Raw genomic sequence first — 7,794 nt, 5'->3', positions numbered from 1 at the left:
AGTACTGGTCTCAGCCTCTCCAGCAGGCCTCAGCTCCGGACCCCCCCCCCCCCCAGCAACACCCCTGTCTCCGCCCCAGTCCTGCCTCCTCCCCCGTATTTATAAGTGTCCGGTCGGGGCGGGCTGTGGGCGCGGCGTCCCCGGCGCATATCGTAGGCAGTGTACCGTGGCCGTGCCGTCAGCGTGTGCGTGTGCGTGTGTGCCGTGTCGAGGCCGTGTAGAGTGCATTGTACAGCATATTTTCATGAATAAAATTGTTTTAAATATTTCCCGCGCCTTGGGCTGGGGGGTGGGGGGCCGGTGGTTGGCAGAGGAGGGGCATTGGCGGGGACAGCGTGGTGGGAGGGTGGGTGGGTGTTCCCGGGGCCTGAGCCCCTATTGTGGCTTTTGTGTCTGAGTATACGTCGGCGTTGCCTGATGCGATGCCTGTCTGCTCAACACACGCTGGTTAAGCGCCCACCGGGTTCTGGACGCTGGCGATGTGCCTGTGTGGAGCTCTGCACCTGTTTCTGGGAACATATGCATGCAGGAAGTTTCTGGTTTGGGGGAAATTCTGTCCTGAATACATAAGCCTCAGGTTGGGAGAGGAGGCACAGATACTCACTGGGAACCCGCTAGCGGCAGGGCCTGCGTTAGGTATGAGTTTTGTTCCCATTGTACAGATGAGAAAACAGGGTCAGAGACAGAAAATGGCTTGGGAAGGTGGGATGGTGGTGGTGGTAATGGAAGGGAGGCCTTCGAAGGCACACAGACTTCTCTTTGACTCCATTCCCTGCCATTTGCTAGCTCTGTGACCATGGGCAAGTTTTCAACCTCTTCACTTTCCTGGTCTAGACCACAGGATAGTAGCGCCCATTGCATGGACCTCTGCTGAGGAGTAAATGAACAGAGGTGTGCAAAGTGCTCACCCCTGCACTCATTCATTCATTCATTCACCCAGGAAAGGTTTAGTGGGCACCTTTAAGTGCCAAGGTCTCGTACCAAGCATGGGGCTGCCAGAGAGAGCATCAGAGGCACGATCTCTGCCTCAAGGAACTTAGAGGCTCGAGGGGGACACAGGTGAGTAAACCGGTGATGATCTATCAGAGCTGTCACGGAGGAGACAGGCTGCTGTGGGAATGAATGACATGCCGCGCCCATTCCAGGCTCCAGGAGTCAGGGAAGGTACCTGGAGGGGGTGCTGTCTTAGCTTTGAAGGGTGAGTTGGGTTTGGGAAGGGGAGAGATTCAGACAGAGAGGGAATGGCATGTTGAGAGGCCCAGGGTGGAGATCCTGTGGGTTCCAAGAACCAAAAGCAGTTTAGTGTGGCCAGAGCAAAGAGCTGGAGAGATTACTGATGACAGGGAGGCAAATGGGCCGGAAGCAGGAGAGGGTCAGCGGCCAGGCCAGAGGTGTCGGTGGTGACTCAAACCAGGAGGGGTTGGGGAGGGCAGTGGGGCAGGAGGGGAAAGGATGAGTTCCCATAGATTTTGGATACAGAATCACTGGGACTGCTTTGGGGTTAGACATAGGGTGAGGGACAGGGAAGAATGAAGTGATGCCTGGTTTCTAGTTGGGCGCCTGGATGGACAGGGCCATTCCCTGAGAAGGAAGGAGAACATCGAGGCAGGAGGAGCCCTGGGGACAATGGGACGCTCAGCCTCAGACAGGCTCCATTTGAGTTAGATTTTATGGAACCCTTGGGATTTCGGAGGGCTGCTCAGCGGTATGTCTACGGTGTGGATGGCAGTCCCTGGCACTTGGCAGCGCGGTGGCCTGGAGAAGCCCAGCCGGATCACGCAGTCAGAAGCCCTGGAGAGGGAAGTTCAAGAATCGGGGGCACAGAGGTTGTCATGGAGGTGTTAGGAGTGGCTTAGGGAGCGTGCTGAGTGGGAAGAGCAGGGCGACCTGGGTCTGCTCCGGTGAACACCTAAGAACACAGGAAGAGGAACCCACTGGCTGAGAAGGAGCAGCCGAAGGGTGAGGAGGAGGAAAACCAGAACACTGAGCTCTTAAGAGGTTGTGAAAAGAACGCGGTCCTAGAAATAACACCTAGTGCTTTTACCTTTCGGAGCCTCCCTTTCTTGGGCTGGAAGTTGGGGGCAGTAGTAGCACCTGTCTCAGATCTGTTTTGAGGAGTGAACGGGATCGGAATTATTCTCGGAGGTCACACTTCTGGCCAGGGGCGGAGCCGAGGTTCTTGCCCAGACTGTGTACCTCCAATGCCCAGGCTCTCCCGTGGGCCCCGCTGCCTCTGGGGACGTGGCTGTGAGCAGGGCAGCAAAGGAGCCTGGAGCCAGCAGGACCCACACAGGTCCTGGGCTCAGCGGTGGGAGGGAGGACCTCACTGTGGGGTGTGGTGCTGGGTGGGGAGCATATAGAGACTGATGGACTATCCCCTGGGACAGATGCCCCAGCCCCACCCCACAGCCAGACTCCAGGACAGCCCAGCTGGGTCTGGGCTCCATATGGGCTGCAAAGCTGCCCCCACCCTGAGCTGATGGAGGGTGGGCTGTCGGTATGCGTGTGCAGGTCTGTGTGTGTCCATGTAGCCCCATATGCATCTGTCTGTGTGGCCCCATGTGCGTGAGCACTGGGAAGGGGGCCTGCTGGATGATGGTTGGGGTCTCCCTGTCTGTGCACATGCCTGAGTGAGCATGTGTGTGTGTGTGTGTGTGTGTGTGTTGGGAATAATAGCGTATCCACCTCCGAGTGTGCCCACATGTGCGCCCGGGGCTGGGGAGTCTGTGCCTGTGTGAGTTGTGTGCACTGCATGCTTCCTCTCTGGGTGTGTCTGCTGTCTTGGCGCACACCTCTCTCTGGGTGCACCAGAGCTGGTGTTCCCCTGCCAGGAGTGGCTGCTGGGCCGCTCTGCGGGGGGAGCGGGAGCAGGGAAGCAGAGGGACACTCCCAGCCCTGGGCCCGGGCCAGGCTCCGAGCCGGGAGCAGCGAGACCACCTCAGCGTAGAGACAGCTCTGCTAGGCTCAGGCCAGTGGTAGTTCCAGAGACGGCGTCTGTCTCGCTGGACCCCATCAGGAGAAAGGGGACAACACCCCTACAGCTGGGGGGCTGCAGCTGGCCCTTCCCTGCCAGCCTTGGAGCCCAGCAGACGCGCCCCCCTCCATGCCCACTCCCTGGGAGGCGGCTGACACATGATTTATTCATAAAAAGCCATTATTTGTGCCAAAGAACCGAGCCGCTGCTTTTTAAGTGGTGATAATGCTCTGGGCCTCCTTGCCTCTCCGCCCCCCACCTCCTGTCTCTCTCCTCCTCTCTCACCTTCTTGGGACTTCCCATCCTTTCTCCCCGCTTCCCTCAGCTCCCTTCCTATCCCTTTATTGTTCTGCTCAACTCTGCTCCCAGTTCTTCCTTCTGCCTCCACCCCACTCATCTGCTCCACAATTAGGGGAGCTGGGCAGGGCTAAGGAGCCTCAGAACCAGTTATCCCAGGTTGGGGGAGCCGGCCTGGAGCCCAGGGCTCCCCTCCCTCCACCTGAGCCTTCACCTCTTCAGGACTAGGGCAAGGTGGGGAGGAGAGAGAGCAGGCTGGGATAGTTCAGAGGCTGTCCGAGCCAGCTCCCCGCTGCTAAAGGCTGAGTCGCCCCAGCCCCCCCAAGAAACCTTCGGTCTAAAAGGCAGTGCACTTGCTGTGCCAATGCAGATTCTTGGCAAACTCCGGAGGCCCTGTCCCCCTCCCCGACCAAGTGCCACCTATAGAAATTCTGGAGCCACCACCTTTCGGGGGGTGCCAGGAGACGCTGGCATCAAGGGAGGCACTTGGGGTCCCGTCGCAGAGTACCCTCTGTCCAGACAGGAGGCAGCAGGATGAGTATCACAGATGTGAGCGTGGATGCAGACACATGCAAGTTTCTTGGAAGCAGACATCACAGATCCACGTGTGTGTGTGTGTGTGTGGTGCCCCCATACTCGCACGTGCACACGCACAGGCATGCACACAGCTACACACCTACTCATGCAGAAGGAGAGTCATTCCTCCCCTGAGCACCTGCAGCGGGGGCTGGAAACTCTTTCCCCATTCAGGTACCTGTTTGCTCATTCATTTGTTCGTTCATTCATTCATTCATTCATTCACCCTTTAAACCTTACCACTCTTTAAACGAGGGCCTGGGCACTGGGGTGGCCGAGATGAACACAATCGGGCCATAGGGAGGGGCAGGGGGCAGAGAGGGGAGTGCAGGCCCCTCCAGCAGCCCGGGGCTGGGGGTTAGGTGCCCAGCAGGCAAGGGGTTAAGTCATTTGGCATCCAGAGCTGGAGCCATTAGGCCTCCTAATTATGAAATTATCGAGGTCCTCAGGTGACTGCTAATTTCACACACACTGTTCCTCTCACGGCTAATGAACGCCCGCAGAACCCACGCCTTGTCTTTCCTGCTGAACGGTGACCTGCAGTTAATGAGCTCAGGAAGGCAGACAGGCCGCCGGCTGGGTGGGTGGGGCGCCAGGCCTGAGGAGGGGGCCTAGGAGGGCCTTGGGCCCAGCCCAGCGGGCCTCGCAGAGCTGGCTAGGCTGGGAGGGCTCCAGAAGCAGGGAGAGGTGCAGATGGGGGAGGGGGGGGCTTTGGGTCACAGGGTCCTGGCAGGAGCCTGCTGCAGCGGGGGGCAGAGGGAGTAGGAAAAATGGAAAGCAGATGATGGGAGAGAGCACTGGCCCGGCCTGGGGGGGGCGGGGGGGGTGGGACCGGGGCAGGAGAAATGGAACATAAATGCTGGGGAGGGGAGGAGAGCATTTCTGCAGGGTCCGGGCCTTAGGAGTTTGAGGGCTGGGAGTCACATCAGTGGAGCTTAAGGGGTGGGGATTGGTGGCAGTGGGGGGCACAGTCATCATTCGAGATGCTGGAGATAGACGGTGAGGACCCTGGGGGCTGGCAGTGCTAATGGCGAGGTGGCGACGCTGCTGGTGATGATTTCGAAAGTTTTGATTTTTTTTTTTTTAAATTAAAAAAGGAACATAAAATACCACCTGCGAAATAGGAAGAAAAAAAAGTGACGCGGGCAGCTTGCAGTCCTAGGCGAGGGCTGTTCAGGAACCCAGGCCTCTTCCCCCTGGGGACACCACGGGCCGGCCCTTCAGGCTCCAAAGCAGGTGGGTTGGAAGGGCCCTGTGACCTGCCCGCCGGGGGGTGCCCCACCCGGGGTTCCCCAGCCAGGTCAGTGCCAACCGAGCAGCTCAAATGAGGAGAGCAAGCGAGGTGACCCGGGGTGGTCTGGATCCACCTGTTCTAGCTTTTTCCTTGCCTGTGGCTTTGAGCAAGCCCCTTTCTCTGGGCCTCAGTTTCTCGGGGAGTAAATGACAGGGTTGGACTGGGGCTGTGTGTACAGAAGGGGTCAGGTGGGGCTCCCCAGAGTTGTCCTCAGCCCGAGCCCCAGCAGGGACCTTCTCCCGAGGCAGGCAGCCCAGGCCCGGGGACAGGTGAGGAATCCCCTCTGTACGTGCATATTTATGCTCGAGGTGCACCAAGATGTGCATTACTCGGGCCTTTTGAAGCTGCTCCCCCTCCCTCAGGAATAAGAGGGACATCCTGGCTTCCCACGGCCCTGACAGGTCCTGACAGCGGGTTCCCGCGCTGCCACCGACTCCCTCCCGTCTACTGCATCGAGGTTTCCCACCTGTCAAAGGTAGGTAATAGAAGTGTGAACTCACTTTGGATGTGACAAAGATCTCGGAGGTTGTTGCTGCTACTCTGTGACCCGGTCCTGGCCAGGTCTCCCCTCAGGTGGCCACAGGGTCTCTTCCAGGCAGTGAGCTCCATGCTGGGGCGGGTGTGGGGTGTGGGGAGTGTGTGCACCAGGGGTGTTCCCAGGGAGGAGCAAAGGATCGGGAGGGTGGGAAGGGCCTCTCCATCTGCACATAGGCACACACCGCTGCATCTTGCACATTCCTGCTCGCCCTTTGAGTGTATTTTCCCATTTGCCCCGCATGACAGCAGTATGAGGTCAATGCTTTTATCGCCTCCATTTTAGTGATGAGAAAACTGATGGTTGGAGCAGTTAAGTGATTATCCCAAAGTCACAGAGCTAGAAAGGACAGCGCCAGGCCTCAAACCCAGGCCTGTGGTCCCTTCACTGCTGTGTCGCACCTTGCCTCAACAGGTCAGACACAAATGCCCAAGTGCATGCATGTCACCTGCACATCTAGAGCCCACCCAGGGGGTCCATCTCCACCCCCTTCCTGCACGCACACCAACACACATATCTGCCCATGTCAGGCCTCCTCCGGGCTTAGGCGTACAGACCGGCACACCCACAGCTGCAATGAGACACATATATGGACTTTATTGGTAGATTTGCAAAAATTCACCTGTCCGTGCCTGCCTGCAAAGAGATGTGCACACGCAAACATGCAAAGCACATGAATGCATGCATAAACACACACAAACTCTGTTGCATATGCATGCAGACACACCCCCCAGGAAGGTGTGCCCGCACACCGATGCACGCCCCCGTGTGCACACTTGGTGGTATTTACCCGTGCACACGCACTGACGTACAAACACACGGGTACACAATAAATATCCTCAAAGGAACGCTTATACAGACACGTGGGCCCATGCAGACGTGTCCTCCACGTACGAAACAGGGCACACGGGTCCTCTCACATGTGCACACAGGAACAGAAGCACAGGCCGGGCACTCCGGTGCAGCGAGGTGAGCAGCCTCCCGTACCGCGGGTGTGATGGACGGACCCACGTCCTAAGTGACTATCAAAGTGTCGTGGTGTGTGAGGCGCAAACACCAATTAGTGGGGCCTTTGAAAGCATCAGCTCGTTAGAGGGGAAGCAGAAGAGGCTGGAATTGGCATAAAACACGGAGCTATTTAACTACCGTGGGGTGGGGGGGGGGTGAGCCGTGGAAAGGCCTTTGGGCAGAGCTCCCCCTCCACTCTGTACTTGTTAGTGGAGAAGGACCCTCACGAGGGGCCTTGGCAGGCGGCTCTGATGCTCCTTGAAAGCGGGGGGGTGAGGGGCAGCCTCCTGCCAGTGCTGGGCTGGCACGGAGTGCGCGGGGGCTGCGCCAACTGGCGATCAATTTCATGCACATCGTAAACCTAAGTGCTTTCTGGAGAGTCGGGCAGATTGCACATAAAGTCCCCCTTCTGTCCCTAGCACACGGGTGGGCGGGTGAGGCAGAGGCTCACCCTGGTAGAGGGACCTCTGCTATGCTGCGGGGTTGGTGGGGGGCTGTGTAACCTGGTTCCTGGTAGGAGGTCTCCCTGGGGACGCGGGGGCTTCCCCCCGGAAGGCTGGCACTTCTGGGGGCAGCTGGATATGGGGACGGGGCCTGGGCTCTGGGCTGGGCCACACTCTGCTACCTCCCTCCTGGCTGAGCCACTTTGGGCCATCAGCTTCCCAGGCCCTCGGTGTTGTCATCTGTAAAGTGGGTTGATGTAAGAATTGGATGAGTCCCTGGCTGTGGCATGATGTGTCACCGAGCTGAGGAGCCTATGAGCCCAAGTGAGGTCACATCTGCATTTATTGTGAGGCCCAAGGGATTCAGGCTGAGTCCCCACATGCTCACGGCAGGGGCTCAGACCCCTCCTCGTGGTCCCCACCGTTTCTGGGAGGCTCCGGAGGTGGGGTCTCCCAGGGACCCACACACCTGTCTTTCATGAGAGAGGCCTACCTCTTATTCCACCCTGGTTCTGCCCAAAAGTCCTGTTGATGCCCATCTGCCCGCCTTAAACACGTTGAGGGAATCCTCCCCACGTCCCTCCCGCCATGCGGTGTCAACGCCAGGCCAGGGGGGTGTCCTCTGGATGTGCTCCAAGTCCCCTTGGATGCCAGAGCAGTTCTGGCT

Source organism: Canis aureus, chromosome 13 (genome assembly GCF_053574225.1).
Source record: "Canis aureus isolate CA01 chromosome 13, VMU_Caureus_v.1.0, whole genome shotgun sequence".
In the NCBI taxonomy this organism is placed as follows: domain Eukaryota; kingdom Metazoa; phylum Chordata; class Mammalia; order Carnivora; family Canidae; genus Canis; species Canis aureus.
Note: the sequence above shows the minus strand (reverse complement) of the source record.